General features: G+C 37.5%; 1 protein-coding gene across 3 annotated transcripts in view; it reads right to left on the bottom strand.

Annotated features, from left to right (window-relative positions):
* LOC112052596 (rhomboid-related protein 2) overlaps positions 1-19,644 on the bottom strand; it is a 32,053-nt gene that overhangs the window by 6,470 nt on the left and 5,939 nt on the right. Inside the window, exon 1 of one of the 3 annotated variants that reach the window (XM_024091742.2) lies at positions 18,547-18,713. The exons of 1 other annotated variant lie outside the window; for it this stretch is intronic. The gene's annotated coding sequence lies outside the window, so the exon portion shown is untranslated. Of the gene's footprint in view, positions 1-1,659; positions 1,691-18,546; positions 18,714-19,644 lie in introns of those variants that run through there. One more of the 3 variants, XM_052881589.1, reaches the window with a different exon arrangement.

The following is a 19,644-nucleotide window of genomic DNA, read 5'->3' as shown; positions in this document are numbered from 1 at the left end:
ATAAACGATGATACATAGATATGTAAACAAAATCCTGTTTGCTTGATAGTGAAAAATTTTAAGACTACTATTGATGCGATTTTTACCAACAGATAGATTGATTATGAGAACTGCTTTGGTATATAATTTGTAAAGATTTTGGGTAAATTAATAAAATATAGATCTAATGATTATTGTTGGATGAGTCGGAAATCAAGCCGCCTGGGAGCTTATAGACTTTATTTTACGACTTTGTTTATATTTTTAATGTAAACGGACATTATGCCGAGCAGAGGTTGGCGAGTGGTGCATTCAAAGGATCCTTTAAACCTACACCCAAGGTCATAATTTTGGATCGCTCGAGATGTTTCCTCTAGCACAAGGTGATGGTACAATCCCTGTCAACGCTACCCGTCGCACTATAAATATTTTCCACAAGTGACTTGAGCAAAATTTCATGATAATCGTAACCATATTCAGTGATTATCGTGACACCGAAAAACACATACTTATAAAAATATACTAGCGGACTTGTTAATCCGGCCCTCTTGCAAAATCTATTCTTAGTGGACGTCTACTAACTAAAAGTTACCTGCTTGCCAAATTAAAACCTTGTACGTGCAGCGGTTTTTGATATTTTCTAGATGAGTGATCTTTTGATGTTATGTGATTTCGGTGTCGACTCCGGCCCCTTAACAGTTCTCCACTGTAACGAGTACTACTACTGTACTATGTATTGAGGCTACAATTGTAATTTAATGACATTTTTAATTAATTAATAAATATTTAAAATATTATCTACAGGTAAAGGAACGATGTATTTACATACTTGATAACACGGGTACATCCCAAGCACATAACGAGCCTAATGTCCCTAAATATTGGAATTTCCACCACAACTGTAACATCCTCCTCAAATACTAATGTATCACATGTTTGTATTAAACTTATACATTATTATTAAACATAAAACAAAGGGATTACCGGCCGGCGGTCACGTAAATTAGGTCAGAACTATAAATACATACACACGGCACGTATGTATTTAGATTTTTTTTTAATTAGGCAGAAACTTAATCTATCGATTATGTTTTTGTATAATACAACCAAATAAGTTTATTATCACACTGAAGCAAAATTGTTTTCACTTATCATTTTAATAACGCTATTAAAAAGATATAAAAAATAAACATTTTGGTTAAAAACAATCCCAAACTCAGGTTATCATAAATGTCACTCGATAAATATAAGTAACTATCAAAATAACAATTATAGAGGTCTTATATACAATATTAAAACGTCATATATCCGCAATGGTGTTTTTATAAGTATACTACTCGTATGTTCCACGACAATCAAGTCTCCTGACAAAGACAGGCCAACGGGTTGAGATTGTACCTGACTTTAACATCTACTTTAGAAGCTTTAACAAATACTGTAGTTTATTCATCTGACGAAACTATTAAAACACACCTACACCTCTAGATTATGATAATTTGCCAGAATTTTGAGCGAGAATAAAAAATATGTATTTAGAAATATAAAATCTTATTATGTTACCGTAAACTGCTGGGTTATCCAATATCTTATTGATTTTAATTTGATGATTATTACTTATAGTTATTCGACTATGAACATTTTAATATTATAATCAATTGGATTTATTGGATGATTACACACCACAAACAACCGTGTAATGCACGCGTCTGTTCTCGCGAACTATATCTGTACCAGTGACTATAAATACTGTTTAAAAAAATTGTTATGCACTGGATATTGCAGCGAACCAAAATGCACTACCAAATGGAACATCATTATCCAAATCGGTACAGCGCCGACAGTTAGGTATCCCGTGTAATTGCGCGTCGGGCCGACTCACTGCGCTCTGTATTCAGTCAACGTTGCTGTAAATGCAGCGCGATATAGTCTAGGAGCTGGCGGCGCAAGGAAAGGATATATATTAGGATATATAGTATAAATAGCTCGTATTTTAGTAATAGTTGACAAAATATGCAGATGCATGTTCCATTGTCAATGAATGCTTTTAACACAGAAAAATTTTACTGGAAAACCAAAGAACACTTCCTAAATTGTAAAGCTGATGTCAAAGGTATATTTAATGGGCCAGTTATATTATTTATGTGCCTGTAATAGCCACACTCTTTAGATCGCAATGCTGCAGCAGCTTTATGGAAACAACTACTTGGAACAGAGTCATTTTCCATTCAAATAGAGTTTTTTTTTTGATAGAGCACGTCCGGAAAAGTAATACACCCATGCTTGTCTCTGTCAAACAGCTGAATAAGACTCCATGTAAGGCTTAACAGTCACCTAGTTAGACCTCAGATAGATGCACCCAGGGCAACACTTAGTAGGGCGTGTTCCTTACATGCAAAGTGTTATTCTGTTTGCAGACGATGGTTCTGCACTTACCATCAGGTCCGTCAATTATAACTATAAAAAATGTGCCTATTTTTAGTAGGTATAACTAAGTAAGCACTTACTGCCGTATCCTTGACTATGTATACCGTGTCAGTGCCTAGCATCCTAGATAGGTCTGTACGTCTGTCTGTTATAGCTGAGCCATCAGATAAGCATAAACAATTGGTTAATATGAATATTTATGTATGATTAGCTGTTAAGGTTTGCAATAGGTACCTAATAGTTTGGTCTAGTTGGTACTCATATTTTTTTTTTGATTATCATGTCATGTAACGCTGAAAAAAAATACGTGATAATAATAGATACCAAATGACGTTATGGGTATAGTATAAAAAAGACAAGAATCTTATAATTCCAAGGATTATTCGTGCGGTTACTGGGTTCATCTTGATGCAGAGAGAGAAACTTTAAGCAGAATCCAGGACTTGTGACCCGATTGTACACTGTATAGGGTTAAAGGGCACCATGACGACCCGCGTTGGCACTGCCTCCACTGCTTCTCCCTCCGCAGCGGTAGAATCCTACTGATGCAGGTTTGAATATCCGTTCAGATATAGTACTTGCTCCATTTATAGTCATGCAGAGGTCTATAAATTGGTTACAGATATTTTGTTGGTAGTCGTCTCTCGAACACACTCCCACCGCAAATAAATGAAGTGATTAGCAATACATCTCGGTAGATATTTTACGAATCACTGCAAATCGATTTTGTCAGACCACCCACTACGTTGAATCGTCCCAAATTTTGGATAAAGCACCTATTTATAGATACAAGATGCCCGCATGCTTAGAAAGATTCCTAACGTTCACGTTGTGAAAAATAACTTTTACGATCTTGGCAGAGTAAAAAGAAAATCTTGGTTTCCGTTGATTCTACCACAGAATATGTAATATATACAAGTACCTACTTCGGATTTTGTTTTATTGAATTTTAATTTAAACGTTTTAAAAACAAAATTATTTATAGACTGGATTTTCATTTCTTTGATCTTTAGTCTTCCATTTTACATTATATTTTAATATCCCTATTGAAGGATCGATTATTTTTTCAATATTCAAAACCTATTACTGTTGTTTTTTTAAGAGTACACAATGAGTATCCTTCAAGTCTTAAAGTAAGAAAGAGTAAAATTCTCACCCTAGCAACCTCGGTATATAGTGGACCTCTCGAGGTTTCACCCGCGCAGTTGCCGTTTCCGTGAAAATATGAGGATAAAATATCTGCAGTCAGTGTTACTTGCTGATAGTGTAGATTTCCATCAGTGAAATAGTTTTTAAAAAACGGTCTAGTATCTTCGGACACTTCGCTACAAACAAACAAACAAAACGTTTCCTCTACACAATATTAATAGATAACTACTACATGCAAACGTTAAGTAATCGGCCTATAGTAGTAGAACTAGACATCGTTAACATCTAACAAGGCCAAGGCTGCACCTCATTATTACAAAAAATTCGGTTGAACATTGATAATAATTAATTAATTGCTTATATGATTGCGAGTAGGTATACGTTTATGTTATCGGCTGGTAACTGGTGCATTTCATATAAAACACTGAACTTCGAAGTAAATGAATTTAATTGATATCAGTACCGAGAAGCGGCGCGATTTGGTTTGTTTTGGTTCGCTTATACAGGTCAGCGGGTGCTGGCCGCCGCCCTGTCTGACACCTACCTACCTACCTACTGTGCGGTTTTTAATACATGTTTTGCTGTTTTATTTTCCCAGAACTTTTAATGTTAAAATGAACCATATTGACATGACCAATATTACCCTCCCCTACAAATAGCTCGGGATCGAACCCTGTGCCGATTTACGCGTGTTCATTTAGGTCACACCTTCGGGTACGGAGTTTTCAAAACGCAAGCGATTTACATGTATTTCTTAATTCCGTGACTATGGTGGTTCCCATAACCGTATATAGAGCTATAGAGGTTTATAGTTTAATCATTTACATTTAAATAACTATTGAAATAATCTAAATACACTAACTTTTTTGTAATAGTCGGAAAACTTGTCTATCAGAAAAGAAAATATTTTGATAAGAATTAAATAAATTGTCCATACGAATAGCAAATTGATATAATACGAATTATACAAATATTATAGTTTGTCACTAACTTCCTCCTTATTTACTAGTATCTCTTCGTATTTGCAAACAGGGAAAACCATAATATTATCCAATTGAACTACCGAATTACGAGTATACCATCATTATGGATGGTGGATACGTTCGCAAAACAAAGTTTTGAGGAATTATATCCACAATTCCTCAGAACTATGTTAGTTGCATTGTTGTTCCCAAAGTTTTGTTTTTTTACAAATTAAAGCAAATAGTATTCAAAAGTAAGAAGATACTTAATCTTCTTACTTTTGAATACCACAAAAAATGGACTTTTATCATAACGGTCTTTACAAATATTGAAAAATCGCTAACTTTCTACCGTAAAAAGTAACTAGTTTTATTTGTACATCGATATAATGTATGTTTTATATTGCCTAATGTAAGAGCCATGAAAGCCCAGTGGCCCTCTGCCTCCGATTCCGGAGGGCGTGGGTTTGAATCCGGCCTGGAGCATGCACCTCCAACATTTCAGTTGTGTGCATTTTAAGAAATTAAATATCTCAAACGATGAACATCGAAGAAAAATTGCGTTTATTCCACAGAACAGAGAACGCTAAAAGCTAACGCTTGGTTTATTTCATAGCACTAATGACATATGAGGATATATTCAGGAATGCGGGATCTTAGACCAAATACATATGCGATAACCGGTAACACAATTTCCGCGCCCGCACACCAGGCCCGCGACCTGACGACCTCCCGCAGAGTTCACATCTCACTCAAGGTGAAGGACTCCTAAATATAAACCAAGCGATGACGGTACGTTTATATTACAATGATACATCCCCAAGTGCGAAATAAAGGTAACAAGAAATTGAACGTGCTCGGTTGAGTGTTTTTTTAATAATAAATAAATAAATAAATATACTTAATAAAATAAAAATGTGTTTGATGTTTTGAACTGATTTTTACAGCCTCGTTATTTGGCTTAATAATTAAGCTTTTTGTAATTAGGTTAGCATTAGTGGCTATCGATCACAAGGCCTTGGTTTCGAGTCCTGGCTGGGGTTGAAATAATGATAAATCTTTATGCTTACAAATTTTTAGTAAAAATTCTCAGCCCGGATGTGGGAGTTGGTGCTTCGCAGAGCACGTTCAATCGTCGGTTCCGTCATAACTTAACAAGTAATAATTAACAACATTATACGAATAATTATAGTGATTGTCAAATAATCAAAAGAACTACACCTATGGCGAAGAAACCTGAAAAGCTGTTACGTTGGTCTTTCATGTTCATTGTTTCGGTTTTTTTACTATATTGACTTGGGCCGGTTCTGGTGATTGATAGACGTTGATTTTGGCTTGATTTCGGTTCTAATACGTAATACCCTTCGCGGATATGAATACCTATGTATGATGGTGGATTCATTAGAGACTAGATATCTGAACATATTATCATCCAAATCATTGTAGGTTTACATTTGAAGAAGAATTTAATTTTTTAAAAGTCGTATAGTAATTAATATCTTTTAGAAATAATAACAATAACAAAATTGCATCGTTCTGTATTGTAATTGAAGGGAGTGGAGCGGTGTACTGCGAGGTTGTAGTGCTGTAGCGAGTGGTGGATCGGTCGCGCACTGCAAGCACAGACTGCTGCATTAGACTGCTGTATTGTAATTGAAGGGAGTGGAGCGGTGTACTGCGAGGTTGTAGTGCTGTAGCGAGTGGTGGATCGGTCGCGCACTGCAAGCACAGACTGCTGCATTAGACTGCTGTATTGTAATTGAAGGGAGTGGAGCGGTGTACTGCGAGGTTGTAGTGCTGTAGCGAGTGGTGGATCGGTCGCGCACTGCAAGCACAGACTGCTGCATTAGACTGCTGTATTGTAATTGAAGGGAGTGGAGCGGTGTACTGCGAGGTTGTAGTGCTGTAGCGAGTGGTGGATCGGTCGCGCACTGCAAGCACAGACTGCTGCATTAGACTGCTGTATTGTAATTGAAGGGAGTGGAGCGGTGTACTGCGAGGTTGTAGTGCTGTAGCGAGTGGTGGATCGGTCGCGCACTGCAAGCACAGACTGCTGCATTAGACTGCTGTATTGTAATTGAAGGGAGTGGAGCGGTGTACTGCGAGGTTGTAGTGCTGTAGCGAGTGGTGGATCGGTCGCGCACTGCAAGCACAGACTGCTGCATTAGACTGCTGTATTGTAATTGAAGGGAGTGGAGCGGTGTACTGCGAGGTTGTAGTGCTGTAGCGAGTGGTGGATCGGTCGCGCACTGCAAGCACAGACTGCTGCATTAGACTGCTGTATTGTAATTGAAGGGAGTGGAGCGGTGTACTGCGAGGTTGTAGTGCTGTAGCGAGTGGTGGATCGGTCGCGCACTGCAAGCACAGACTGCTGCATTAGACTGCTGTATTGTAATTGAAGGGAGTGGAGCGGTGTACTGCGAGGTTGTAGTGCTGTAGCGAGTGGTGGATCGGTCGCGCACTGCAAGCACAGACTGCTGCATTAGACTGCTGTATTGTAATTGAAGGGAGTGGAGCGGTGTACTGCGAGGTTGTAGTGCTGTAGCGAGTGGTGGATCGGTCGCGCACTGCAAGCACAGACTGCTGCATTAGACTGCTGTATTGTAATTGAAGGGAGTGGAGCGGTGTACTGCGAGGTTGTAGTGCTGTAGCGAGTGGTGGATCGGTCGCGCACTGCAAGCACAGACTGCTGCATTAGACTGCTGTATTGTAATTGAAGGGAGTGGAGCGGTGTACTGCGAGGTTGTAGTGCTGTAGCGAGTGGTGGATCGGTCGCGCACTGCAAGCACAGACTGCTGCATTAGACTGCTGTATTGTAATTGAAGGGAGTGGAGCGGTGTACTGCGAGGTTGTAGTGCTGTAGCGAGTGGTGGATCGGTCGCGCACTGCAAGCACAGACTGCTGCATTAGACTGCTGTATTGTAATTGAAGGGAGTGGAGCGGTGTACTGCGAGGTTGTAGTGCTGTAGCGAGTGGTGGATCGGTCGCGCACTGCAAGCACAGACTGCTGCATTAGACTGCTGTATTGTAATTGAAGGGAGTGGAGCGGTGTACTGCGAGGTTGTAGTGCTGTAGCGAGTGGTGGATCGGTCGCGCACTGCAAGCACAGACTGCTGCATTAGACTGCTGTATTGTAATTGAAGGGAGTGGAGCGGTGTACTGCTAGGTTGTAGTGCTGTAGCGAGTGGTGGATCAGTCGCGCACTGCAAGCACAGACTGCTGCATTAGACTGCTGTATTGTAATTGAAGGGAGTGGAGCGGTGTACTGCTAGGTTGTAGTGCTGTAGCGAGTGGTGGATCAGTCGCGCACTGCAAGCACAGACTGCTGCATTAGCACGAGGAAGAACAGCTCTATTGTTAGTTGATGGCTTTCGTTAGGGTTGGCGATTTTCCGCAAACATTCTTTTACTCTTTGTCGAAGGAGGATTATGTTTTACATGCAAGTGTAATTTTTGCGCAAACCTTCAGTTTACATTAAAATCTGTTTAAGAAATTTCAACCTATGACGTGATGTGAGAGTGATTCAGAGTATATAATTTTTGTCTCATTTTCTAATTATTTACATTTTTACCTGCTTAGCAGTAGGTACTTACGTAGGCAAAGACTAAAGCATGACTGTTATTATTATTTACGTTTATTGGTTGGCGATGATCCGTAATATCCGCTTGCCTAAAATAGTTCACACACTCAATTGGCTTGAAGATTCCTATGTTGTAAGAATCATCTTGATATTCGCTAATCTATTATTTATTTGCTGAAGAAATTTTGTTTTCGAAATTAAACGGTGAAAACATGACTGTGATCAGCATTGAATGCATGATAATGTAAGTTTACGCGAAAAATAGCAAAATAAATTCATGGCTCAAATAAATAAATTCACTGTACGTAATGAACACCGCAAATTAACGCTCACTTCTATTGAGGTTTAATTTTGATTTCAGAGACAGATTGGGTATTGTTGTGAAACCTTTGCTAGGTTAATAAACACGATTTAGCAAACCACACTATATACTTTAATTCACTGATGCGTGTAAAATTGATACATATGTAGTTTTTTTACCTCGTGCAAATTTATCGTGTAACAAATAATACAAACCTACGTAGATACCTACTATCTTTTTTTCATTCATACAAAAGGTACTCGTAAATTTGTACTGGAGTATAATAATAAAAGTATCCATTTTTTCATGAATTCCGAGCTAAATAGCACAATAGTAATATGCATTGCGCCGAAAGAACAAATAAAGCAATCAGGGGTCGCTGGCAGCCCTGCGCCATTGTCCCGCCCGTCCTCGTACTATGGAACTGCACTGAGGCTTTTGTGGCTGCTGAGTAGGGGCGCAGGCGGCGAGCGCCGGCTGAGTGTTGTAGCAGAAGTACTGCTCGGACGTGCTAGAGCTTTGTGCGGCTGTAGAGCCAATCCAGGTAACAATGACCTTTGATAATGATTCAATTTTTGTATTTGCTCGAATATGGATTCTTAAATAGATAGACTTGAAGACATTTTCATTGATGTTACATCAATTGCATCTGAGCTGAAAAGTAGGTATATATTGAGCGTTCGTGGTATATTATACCGTACATTGTACAAATAGTTATAATAAGTTAAAAGTACTATCGCGACGAAGACTAGGTGCTTGATTTTCAACCTGTGGATTTATTTAATCTATTGTTGAAATCTGCATTAAAATCTATTTTGTAGTTTAAAAGATAGACGCGTACAAACTTACATCTAAAGAAGATAGACGAATTGTTGTAAATTTTAAAATATTAATTACCCTTACAAATTAGCAGTTTAATTTGTAACAATCATACCAAAGCACACAATAAACACTAAAGAACAGTGCAACGAGTGTTCATTGTTCGTATAGCAACGTAAGCTGCATCACAACAGGCGCTAGTAATGAAGGGCCGGAGTCGCTGAACTATCGATCGCTGGTCTATTGTGGTGCTGGCGGCGGCGGCGGCGGCGGCGGCGGCTGGCGCGGACCATGCTCGAGTGCCGGGAGCGCGGAGACACGCGTAATTACACGTGGAGGATAGCCCTTGATAAACTCGCCGCTTTTCGCAGAGTGTAATCATCTAACCGAAGAGTCAGTGGCGAGATGCTTTTACCGTAGGTATATACTATAACAATGCAGGTTAGGAATGGTTTACATGATATTTTTATTTAAACAGGCACTCAATAGAACCGATTTACTAAACAGAATATGTGAAAGTTTGTTAGATTACATGTACGAGTGTTTGTTACCATTTCACGCAAAAATTACTAAATAAAGGTTGGATCAAAGTTTTCATCGTATACATATAAATACAAACTGCAGATTAGGCACCTATGTATCTGCCAGCGAAGCCATGAACGGGTCATCAGTACCTTAATATTACTTTATCATTCATTAGCTCTGGAACTACTCGGTCAATAAAGTTATATAGTTGTAATCCTACAGGAATGGGAACTAAGTGGATGAAACCGCGTGAAGTCTGCTAGTTTTATATATAGAAAATGATACATTAAACAGATGACAGGTTAGCCAGGTGCTATCGATCGCTGATGCGACAAAGCGCCGGAGCAGCCAGCAGTCTGGCGGAGAGCCTTCGTAATGAGGTTTGCGTAATTTGCACAAAGCGCGCGCTACGCCGCCCTACGCCGCCCTACGCCGCGCTACGCGACGCCGCGCCGCATTCATTACGCCTCCTTTGATACAACCCCAATGTTTTAACATAAACTTACCAAACGCGTTTACTGTTCTGTTCTCATTACAACGCAGCACTTGAGCTGATACGTCCCTTGCTTAAAAATGTTGGGGTCAGCTTTGGATATGAATATTTACTTCATAATTAATTTTGGGGCGAACACAAACTGCGAACAAAAAAAAATTACAAGATTTCCTTGCAAACTTCCATCTTGTATGTAAGTCCTTTAAGTCCTAGGTACTTTTTCAAAATGTAGCCTTTCTGGTATATGTAGAAATGGACCATGAGAATAAACTTTATACTTGATATTTAATATATTAGGAGCTTCAAGGTAACAGGAATAGAGTACTGATAAAGCAAGAGGTGAAGAAAATGTGTTTATGTTTTTCGAAGATTAACATTAATGTCAGGGATCCAGATCATATTTTTCCATCTGATTACTATCAAGTGAATTTCTAGTGAGTAGCATCATCTCGATGAGACGATCAACTTTTTTATTTACAATAATTCGAGATTCTGGTGAATTTCGGAGCGTCGAAACGAGATAATGTACCACTCAATTTGTAGGATAATGTGGCTTTAAAACTGTATAACTATTAATTAATCAACAGTAAAAAACATCCGGTGAGTAACAACTTTTGATACACTACCATCCAATTTATCAAGAATTTTCGTAAGTAAAAAAATTTATCAAGTTTAAAAAATTGTCTACGGATCTCTGACTATTATCTACATGTAGTGATGAAGTACTTTTCTATGGACACAAAGAGTAAAAGAAGAAGTAGAACTCGAACAATGTGATTAATGGCTACAGAATTAGAGAGAAATGGAGAGGAAAACAACGGAAAACAGAGATGAAAATCCCGCTGTGTGATTTTGAAAAATCAGGTTATTTCATGATCAGGCTAAGTAAGACAAAAAGAAGAACAGGTATTGTGACTACGTTACTAATGGACAAAAAGGTTACCTTTATAGACACAATTAGTATGGACAGTAGATGCTCAAACAATACAATTAACTACAGACCCCATTAATCCAAACCTAGGCGACAATAGTCTATGGAACGATTGTATAGGTCGGCCACACATGGGGTCAACAAACAGCCAGGTTATTAAGGCTAGTTGGCGTAATCATAATATAAGATCAATTGTAGCGATCGACGGGTGGTAATAAAGCGGAAATAAAACAGGGGGTAGTGGGGTGCACGGCAGTGCTCGCTGTGCGGTGAGCTGTCGAGGTACTTGAGGTACTCGTATATGAGGTAATGCCGCACGATAGGATTATGGATCACGATACTATGGTATCAAGTGTTGACCTCTTGCGTAGTGGCTGCGGACTCGAACTATCTGATTTTCATTGTACTAATACTCAACAATATGCTGCATAAAATTGTTTATTCGTCGTATGAGACAGTCTAATTGCGCATACATATTGATATTGATAATATTAATGGAAATATGTAGGACAAGATTGTGCTACGCGTTAATTCCTGTCATTTTTTCTTAGGGGGCAATATTACCCTAATATTGCCCCCTAAGAAAAAATATACAACAATGCTGCTGGTGCTGCTGCTGGACAATAATCCTGGTCAATAAAGTTGTCCTTATTTACGACTGCCAAATTAAATCCCATCTTCCAATAAGTTTAAAGTTTTTGTTAAACACAAACCAGTAGTAAAATAGTACGTGCAAACATAATAAACACAAGTTCCAAGACGCTGACTCAACAAATAACCCACGTATAAATGGTAAAACCGCACAAATATAAATAGTTTTACTACGACGATGAATAACACGGTAATTAATTACTACGATGTTATTGTCTTTATTATTTTGTATTTATTGTCAGGTGAAAACTTGGTCATTAATTATTATTATTATTTACATAATATAAAGTGAGGTCGCATTTAAAATAATAAAAATATTTATATGATTATATCGTCGTCAAATGTCGATTAATTCTCTGAACCAAATATTTTTAAATAAATACAATAAAACATTCAGTTTCTAAGGAACCTGTTTATATTTTTTTAGATAAAGTGTGTCTGTTGAAGGGATGACATCTTATGATTCTTATGGAACCGCTGTGTAACGTAATGCGTTACGGCGCTACTCTGATTGGCCTCTCTTTCTTTTACACATACGACAGTAGATTTAAGTTATCACTTATGTCGAGTGTCCCGAGGCGCACATGCTTTTTTAAGTAATTTTTCAGCTTTTTAAAGTCTAACTTTAAAAAGCGAAAAATTTATCAAAAAACATAATGTTTAAGTTAGTGAGCAGGTACTAATACGTTATCGATTTAGAACTTATGTCGAGACGGCGTGACCAGCCACGTGGAATATTTTTAGTTATTTAGGAGGCAACAGTGCACACTAAATTTAACTTTTGGGAAACTAGGTTACAGAAAACAGTAATTTCGAGCACTTGAATTTCTATGTACGAGTTTATTAGCCCAGAACTCCAATAGCTTCAAGGTAAAGTGGCCGGACACATCACTAAGGGGTGGTGGTTGGATCCCCGCTCGCTGGGCTATTAACGTACCCACTCCTAATAGTCTTTTCCGACTAGTTGGAGGGGAACAGAAATATTGGTCATATTTAAAAATTTGCCTAATATTCTTAAAAAGTATTTTAGTCTTAGATGATAAGTTACTTTTTCAGCTGCATGCATAAAGTAAAAAAATACTTTTCATCCAATTAAGACTTTTACTAGGTATTTTTAATTTCTAATAAATCTGTCAACACTCGAATTGTTATAAAAACTATAATATAAATAAAACGTTTAGTTGTAGCAGAAGTTCAAATGATAAGCGCGGTGCGGCTTTCATGTTTTCTATGAAACGCGCTAAGCGCCCGTGTGATAACTGTTATCATCCCATTGTGTTGTTATCATCACTGAACACTGCTGAATTTATTAATTATATTGTTTCTAAAAATAAATTCTATTTTTCTCGTAACAAGTATTTTTTTTCTCAATTTTTTTTTTTCAATAAATCATCATCATCATATTCAAATAGGTAGACAAGTATGAGTTGGTGCGCTTATAATGTTGAACTTTGTAACTGTCATTATTTGACTTAACGTGCTCTATGAGGCACGTGTGCGTGTCATCCAATTTTCTAACTGCTCCTACTAAAAATTTCTTGAAAGAAAGGAACTCATTCATAGGCCTAACAACAAGTTGAAATAAAAAAAAACATGTATTCGGCAATGGTATGTTTATTTGCAAGAGACATCGTGGCAGGCTGTAAGGAAACGTGATCGCGTCGTGCTCTCAGGTTGAGGAAAACCAGTGATTGGAGCTGGCGGCACGTGTCGGCACATGCGGTGATTTCTCTCACACAATATATAACTATATAAATGTATATCTATGTAAAAGGATAACTGAGGGACATAATAACAACGCACAGTCCGAACTACTTGTACTAGCAGTTAGAACCATAAGCTTACGAGTTCCTTAAAAATTAATCAGCTATCGCTATATAGCGATAACTGGTGAGTAAGAAACGATCGACGACGAAGTATAGGGGTATGAAATCGTTAAATTTGGAAGAAATCAAAATTTTACTATTACAAATTCGCGTTGAGTTGACGTAGTGGTTTACCATCATTAACGAACTTTAATTTTTTAATTATTGAAAGTGATGTACATAAGGATATCAAATTGGATAAAAAATCTAAAAAAATATTTTAATTTTTAAATAAGAAACATTTCTACAGCCAACGACGCCAACTCGATTAGTTACTCTTGACCATGTTAAGACTCACTTATCACCTACTTACCTACATCGGTGTCGATATAAATACAGCAAAATTTAAAAGAGGTTGTTACTAAATGACAAAAATACCAATCAGTTTAAATTATTTTGAATTACCTAATTGATTAACGCGCTTTAGACGAATAATTTGGTTGATATAATAATATTATATTCTTGCATTATTTCCGGAACCGATAAGTAACTTTAGTATTTTCAAAACAAACTACGTCATGCTGTGGATAAGGTTTACTTGATCAACTTAATTTTGTTCAATTAGAATAATGTCAGAATTTTCAATAGATTTAGATTCCTTACTCTTAGTAGTGTAAGCTGAGAAGAAGCCCGTAATAAAGTCAGTCAATAGTTTCATATTACTATCTTTAGTAAGATTTTAAACTAAGTAATAACTGGACTGGCGCTGATTGTAGAGTCCAACAGTGATGTATGATGACCTGATGTTGACGCTGAGCTACAACAAGCAATTCTCTCTAAGGTAATATATAACTTTTATCGTTATATTCCTTAACAAAAAATAATTAAAAATGTCTAAGGGACATATTGTGTTCTAAAATTATTATTCGGAGTAAAAATATTTCTTTTGTAAATAGATCTTAAATTGTGTCCCTTCATATTATAAGGAGCCGATAGCTCCTTATAATATGACCCAGTCAAACTTATTCATTGATAAATATCATAAAATACCTTACTAGTGAAGTGTGGAGTGCCAGTTGCAGTATCTCGTCGATACCACTACGATTACGTATTTTAAAAATGCAAGAATAGATAAGGGCGTGTGTTACATGAATAGTCGGAATTATTTGAATTACTTTCTATGAAAACATGAAATTTTTTTAGTTGAAAAAACTGGTTATGCAGTTCGACTCCTGTAAGTGGACTTGAAGCTACGGGAAATACTTCCGAGCACCCTGTATAATTTCTGTGCTTACGTTTAACAAAAAACTGAGAATTTATTTATACGACGATATGAAAACTGTATTGCCTCGTTGGTCCAGTGCTTAGCTTATATGCCTCAGTTAGTATCTTGTGCCCTGGCTTCGACCTCCGGGTATAGGCCGGCTGGGAAGTATTACGTGAAATATAAAGCTTCTTTCTGCTAAAAAATGTTAAGAAATTATTTGGTTACTTCTTGATGTTACATCCTTGTGCCTCGGATAGTAACGTCAACGTTAAAAACGAGTCAAAACTTTAACACCCACATTGGATCAATGGTTCAATCACCAATGGATCAATGACCTTATATGTAATGAAGGAAGTCTCTATAGTGCCAGTAGGTCCGGCATTTTCAGCCTGCGAAATGGCCATTTAAATAGACTTAGAATGATGGCTGTTGTTAGTATACGAATACGATACACACTAGTTACACAGTAAGTACTCAGTAGTAGGTATACTAAAAGTTACACAGTTCATATTTTGAGGAAAAAATTATGGCGCTAAAACTGTTTTTTTTTTGTAATTTAATAGAACAAAACAACTCAAAACGGTTGTCTAATCTGTACTATTAACTCTATTATCAGTTCAAATACAAAGGTTAATAATAATAATATGATAAGTCGACGCACAATTGATAGGTAGCTGTACCTACAGATAAGTGTTGGTGCCACAGACTACTTCGGTTGGTGTCCGCCACTCCGCACTGCGTAGGTACGTTCATGGTGATTTAATTAAAAATATAATTATATCAACTAACGACAACGTGCTCGTAGGTAGAAACAGTCGATTATGTAATACAGAAGAAGCGATTACTCGTATAAAATAACTCATTGTATTGTTTGTATTCATAGTTCGTAAAAAAACATTTACAATTCAATAGGTATGATATTTTAATGGCGTATATCTAGATAAATAACAATTGTAAGGTTTGCTTGTTTGTTATTTTATTAGAAACCAGAAAAATAAATGAGCTACATGAATGAGTGATAGCATTATCTATTTACTATCTAGCATTAAGCTACACCCTACACCTCTTCGTTAATTAAAGTGTCTAATGGTAATTAGTACGATGTAGGATTGTAGAGGTTGGCTGGTAACTGTTTGTTTAAACATTCGGATTGTGCTAATTCTTGTACATAATATATGATTTGGTATAATAATTATGATATCCTAGACTACACAAACACAGCCAGTGACCTTTTTGGAAGTCTTGAATAAAATTAGAAGGTAATGGTTTTCCACGCGAATGAAGTCGCTTATGTCTGCTAGTAACATTATAAAGCGGAAGAGTTGTTTGTATGTTCAAACACGCTAATCTCTGGAACCCATCCAGTGTGATAGTAAAATCATTTTCTATAAATATAATAGCCACATTCATGAAGATGCTAACTAGTACGTTACGTTTAGGTCCTATATTTAGCGCCTCGAATATTGATTTTTGTCGAATAGGTAGGTAGTCGGAATATAAAGTGTTACACTACGGCGTAGTTGTTGTGATACGTTTGTCTAAATCTATACTAATTTAATATTATAAAGCTGAAGAGTTTGTTTGTTTGTTTAAACGCACGTATCTCAGGAACTACTGGTCCGATTTGAAAAATTCTTTCAGTGTTAGATAGCCCATTTATCGAGAAAGGCTGTAGGCGATATATTATCCCCGTATTTCTACGGGAACGGGAACAACGCGAGTGAAATCGCGCGGCGTCAGTTTGTTTATAATAATGTTTTAAACCCTACGTTTAACTTAAATTAACGACAGAACATGAATAATTGAAATAGTTAGAAAGATAACTTAAAATGTACAAGATATTTTTTGTAAGCATACAATAACTAACAGACGCGACGACCGCATGAAATCCAGGTTTTCACAAATCCCGCAGAAACCATGTATTTCTCCGGTATAAAATGCTTCTCAATAACCTCCCTCTATTTTCATTAGAAATGCCATTAAAATCGACCGCTCCAAACATCTCGGACATACAGACAGACAAAAATTGTATAAAAGCGTGTTTATGTTTTGTTATTGTGTAAATAACTATAAACAATTGAAAAACACACTCATATTTTGAAATAACAAATAGAGATTTTAATTTTATACACAAAATGTATCATATCATTTAAGACAAGACATGATTCACATTTCATTGAAAAGACCCAGGTATTTAAAATGGGGTAGTTAGGCGCTTTAGATAGCCGCTCTACCTGACGGGGTGGGACCACAAAAGAGGCTTTTATCCTTCCATTGTAGGCTCTAGCACAGAATACATATATACAATTAGGCTTCAACTAGGCAGTTTGAGCCTTGTGGTCCGTTTGTACCTACGCAGTACTGCTCGTTGTTTATGGGTATTGATTGTTTATCTATTGTTTACGTTGTTGTAATCTCTGAACTGATAAAAAATGTTTAGGAAACAGATAACTTCTCAGTTAATGAGTTCCGGTTAGGGAGTCGTTAGTTAACTGTGTCAGAGATTTAAAGATATTAAGTTGGTGTTTTCTGTTTTGTAAGTATGTAAAGGGCTAAAGGCGGGTACTTTTCTGTGATAATATTTAGAAGTCTTTTTATGTTTTTCAGAAATGCTGGAAGGGGAAGGCCAAGGCGAACGTTCCTGTACCAGATACCAAATCCTGTTAACAATAAAGGCCAGGTTAAGACCCCAAACCGACGAACTTGTATGAAAGGAATGATGAGAATGGGAGAAGCAAGGGAGACAAACAAGGATCGTAGCAAGTGGAAGGACGTGGTCTCTGCCTGCCACTATGGGAATGAGGCGTGATGGTTATTGATGCCTCGACCTATGGATGTTTTTCGACTAAAATTTTTCTTAATACACATCTAACAATAGTTTTTGGAAGGTACATCCATCCGATAGTAAAACACGAAAAACGAAGTGTAAAACAGTGTGTATGCTCTTGTGGTATTTCGCTCAATCTTTTTCTTTTATAAGTACCTAGAAGATGAATAACTAGGATATACCTATGTTTACCAAAGTAGGTAAAACATTATTAAAATAACTGAAATAAGTGTTTCTTAGTTTTACACTAAATAGGCGAGCGCTTGGCTGCAATCATGCTTGACAGCGATGATGCAGCCTAGAACACGATTGCCTAGAAAAGCCTATTCACTCTAGAATATCACGATTATGTGATAGCCAAACCAAATCCGATCCATATGGCATATGCTTCAATAAAGTCATCGTGTCGTACGAAGCTAGTGATAAAGATGAAACGATTAAAATTCCATTTAATTTTATCGAAATCGGTGTCACAGGCGCCAAGCGACAATGTAACATTAACATGCACAAAAATATAATGCGAGTAGAAAAAATAAAATGCTATATATGCTATACGTTATTACTCCAAAAGACGTATTATGATATTATGCTTCGTTTGCTTTTCATTTTTAGTAAGCTTTTCAATTTTCAAACAGAACTCACAACTCAACCTCCACCTCATACCGTTTAATAACAATCTGAGTGTATATTTATACACTTGTTTTAAAAAGTCAACCTAAGTTTGATATCGCTGAACCAACAGTTTGGAATACAGATTCCATCCTGAGTTAAAAATTCAATAACTAGATACTGCTTTAATCCGCTGTAATGTGAAAATTGGGAAATCAACTTACAATTATTAACAAAATGTTCTCGTCTGTTTGTTTACAGAATGTGTCCGCCATTCCACGTGTAGTGTGCGAACTGCGATGAGCGGGGAAAGGCACTTGGTCGCGTATCGTTGTTTACACCGCGCCGAGTGTCGCTCGCCGGCGTGCGCGTCACGCGTGTTGCCGCGCCGAGCGACGCGGAGCTACTGATAACAGCGAGATAGTCTGATAACGAACAGCTGCTTCGGCTTTGACAAATGCGAATATGATTAAAGGTCCGAGCACATTCAACGACTTAAAGGTTCATAAATCATATAGGTGGCAAACAAGCTGATGATCGACCTATGTGGAATTTTTTTAAATCTATCAAAGCAACCCTTCGCAAGGCACGATCGCCGAACACTTTATATGGTGTCAACGTGACGCATAGGTGTTAGGCCTCACATGCATGTCTCTTTATCGGCAACCCAACCCGGAAAACAAGGCAAGGCTTAGAAATAAGCAAGGCGGCTGTAATTTTCCGGACGAACTCTGTTATCCAAGTCCACCAACCCACGTTCGTGCAGTGGTGGGTACATATTTCCTCTAGTATATGGAGGGAGGCTGGGCCCTGTTGTGAGCCATTAAAAAAAGCTGGTGCCTGTGGTACATATAGTAATCTTTTTTTACGATTATCGTTTCAATGTGCACAGTCTCGTGTTGAGTGTGTGTGTGTGTGTGTAAAATGCGCATCCAGTGCGACCGTGCGCGTGCAGAACATAATAAAGCTAATCTTACATCTGTATTGGTTACTAGTACATCAGTGGGTGCGAGTGGCGAGAGTCGAGCGATAAGTAACAGCTGACTCGGCGCAGAGTGCATGCGGCGCAGTGTCCGCCACTCCGGAGATTGTGCGGAATAGGTACCTTCACGTTAGGTATATTTATATCCCGCATTTCTATCATATGAAGATTCTAAAGTAAGATGACATTAATAATAGCTAATCAATTGGAAAACTAAAAAATAAAGGTACATTCAGAAGCATAAACTAGTTATGAGCTACTTCGGACGCAATCGAGAAAGCAATACAATTTAAACTTGATAAGTTCGATTTCCAACCAGATTGAAAAAAAAACCATTTTA

Source organism: Bicyclus anynana, chromosome 5 (assembly GCF_947172395.1).
Source record: "Bicyclus anynana chromosome 5, ilBicAnyn1.1, whole genome shotgun sequence".
Taxonomy (NCBI): Eukaryota; Metazoa; Arthropoda; class Insecta; order Lepidoptera; family Nymphalidae; genus Bicyclus; species Bicyclus anynana.
Note: the sequence above shows the minus strand (reverse complement) of the source record. Positions and strands in the feature narration are given on the sequence as shown.